Here is a 2,216-nt window from a genome sequence, read left to right as displayed (position 1 = left end):
GGGAAAAAACATCATTGACGACACAAGATAAGAGTTGCAGTACCCCTACGACAACTCCATTTCATGCATTGTGGAACGGGGGTATTGTAGAAAGTCCAAGTTTTTCTACAATGGATGACAAGTGTTGTAATGATGTGATTCATGGTTCGACAATAGTTTGTCAATGTTGTGATTCTCTTTCGATTTTTTTTGATAACCTAACACAACTCTTGCTTGTATTGTAGAACAATCGTGGACAACATAAGTAGTATATCGTAGAAACATATACAACAACAATTACCAGTATTATGAATAATACTTGCACAACACTTGTATGAATTGTCGAACTATCCTGGACAGCACCTGGTTATGTCGTAAAGACATTTTTCACAACCTTTGGTATGTGTAGTTGAAATATGGAATACAACTCTTATTAGAAGTTGTGTGCATAAAACTATTTTAAAAAAAAAATTATAGCTGAAACCGAATTGCATGAATTGCCGAAAGTATTTCACATTCACATTAACATGCCAGTGTAGCACATTTACATTCATTCAAGTTAACCTACCACTCCAATTGCATTACCTAGCTAACTTCAAATCACCTTGTATGAAAGTGTGTTGCGCAACGAAAGAAAATAAAATGATAGATTCTTTGAACATGACTAAAAATATCATATAAATCGTAAAACACAGATATTGGCCTTCCCTACAAATATGACAGTAGCATACACGTTCCAGTATGGTAGTCTGGGTTACATTGCTAAATGGAAATGATCCATTTTTGCTGCACACTCTCTTCTTGGTAAACCTAACACCGATTATGAGAAACATAGTGGTAGATGATACCGTAGAGGCACTGGCTTATACATGAAGTGTCGTAGTTCTCAACGAAAGCCTACAGGAGAAGAGTGTCATTTAGCAATACAAAGTAACAGTCAAAATTTTATAATACAAAGTAACAGTCAACCTAAGAGTGTCATTTAACAATACCTTACACTGAAACTAACCTTTCCAAGTCCTAGAGAGGGTTCACCGTTAGGTTGTGGACGGGGGATGACAATATTCATCAATGTACCTACAATCGCAAAATGTACGAGTTAGAAACAAATTATTCTGAAGGTCCAAAAGTGTAAACTAGTGGTTTAATTGGGGCGTGAAATCAAATATTTCCAAAGGCTGCGAAACACAAAAAAAACAAAAGCTCGAATATAAGAAACAAAGACATTAACTTACCAAATTTTCCACCTTCTACCCTCATATCTTCCAAAATATCTTCATACTCTTCATCATCTTTAAGCTCATCTGCAGTAACCACCTCTATCAGGCATACGACCTTGGTAGCAATGCCACCTCCATTACCACCACCTAGACCACCTCCGGTTTGGAACAATTGCCTCTGCCAAAGAAAACAAGAAAACTCATCCCCTGCTGTCCACTGCACTACACAACCACCATTCCAGACATCCTCCTCAAAGCATTAATTGCATCAACATCTGCATCTTGACAACCTAGCCATGGTAGCAGCATCACAGTCACAACACCAATATCCTAAGCCATTCTCCTCAAATCTATCAGCTGAATCCATCTGAGCCTTAACTGCAGTCCATTCATGTGCTACTGCAACAGCTCAACACCACCAGTTTCATGAGACATACATTCCCTTCTTCACAGCCATCATACCAACATTCCCCATTACCATTTCACATCACTCCATTCATCTTGCTTCCAAATGTCCTAACATACAACTAGGTTCGCAGGCCATTCATTGTATTGCGGCATCTTCATCACCAACTGCAATCCCACTTTTATCTCAAGACTCAGTTTCAGCCATATTCATTTCAACTAAGAAAAAATACAATAAAGATAAGCTGTAACTAATTCCATACTCAAGTAGCCAAAATTGAGATGAACAGCCAACGAGAATAGCAATATCAAGATTATGAAATTTTTTACTTGAATAGACTAACAAGTCACCTAGATATCATTCAGAAATGTGTAAGAGATTGCCTACATTGTAATAAGTGAAACAGATAGAGGTATAAAAGATGTCAACATCTTGAAATTTAGAAAGAAAGAGGAAGAACAAATCAAGGGTGTCATTTGCCCACACAAACTGTTACATATTAGCTTGCAATGGTAAACAAGCCAATACATCGTATCTAAGCCAAATCAACCGTCCCATAGAATATAGACATTTCATTTTAAGTAAAAGCAACTGCATTGGAGGGCAAAACT

At 37.2% G+C, this 2,216-nt stretch overlaps 1 long non-coding RNA gene across 3 annotated transcripts; it reads right to left on the bottom strand.

Moving 5' to 3' along the window:
- Window positions 1-450: 450 nt before the first annotated feature.
- Window positions 451-1,501, bottom strand: LOC113278197. Of its 3 annotated transcripts, none has more exons than XR_003325356.1 (3): window positions 1,215-1,501; window positions 972-1,056; window positions 451-876 (listed from the first exon to the last, which is right to left on the bottom strand). It is a non-coding gene; the product is annotated as an uncharacterized LOC113278197 (long non-coding RNA). The 3 variants fall into 3 exon arrangements; XR_003325355.1 differs by having other exon boundaries at window positions 989-1,056; XR_003325354.1 differs by having other exon boundaries at window positions 451-1,056.
- Window positions 1,502-2,216: the final 715 nt, after the last annotated feature.

This window comes from Papaver somniferum, chromosome 5, assembly GCF_003573695.1.
Source record: "Papaver somniferum cultivar HN1 chromosome 5, ASM357369v1, whole genome shotgun sequence".
Classification (NCBI taxonomy): domain Eukaryota; kingdom Viridiplantae; phylum Streptophyta; class Magnoliopsida; order Ranunculales; family Papaveraceae; genus Papaver; species Papaver somniferum.
This window is presented reverse-complemented; position numbering and strand designations above follow the sequence as displayed.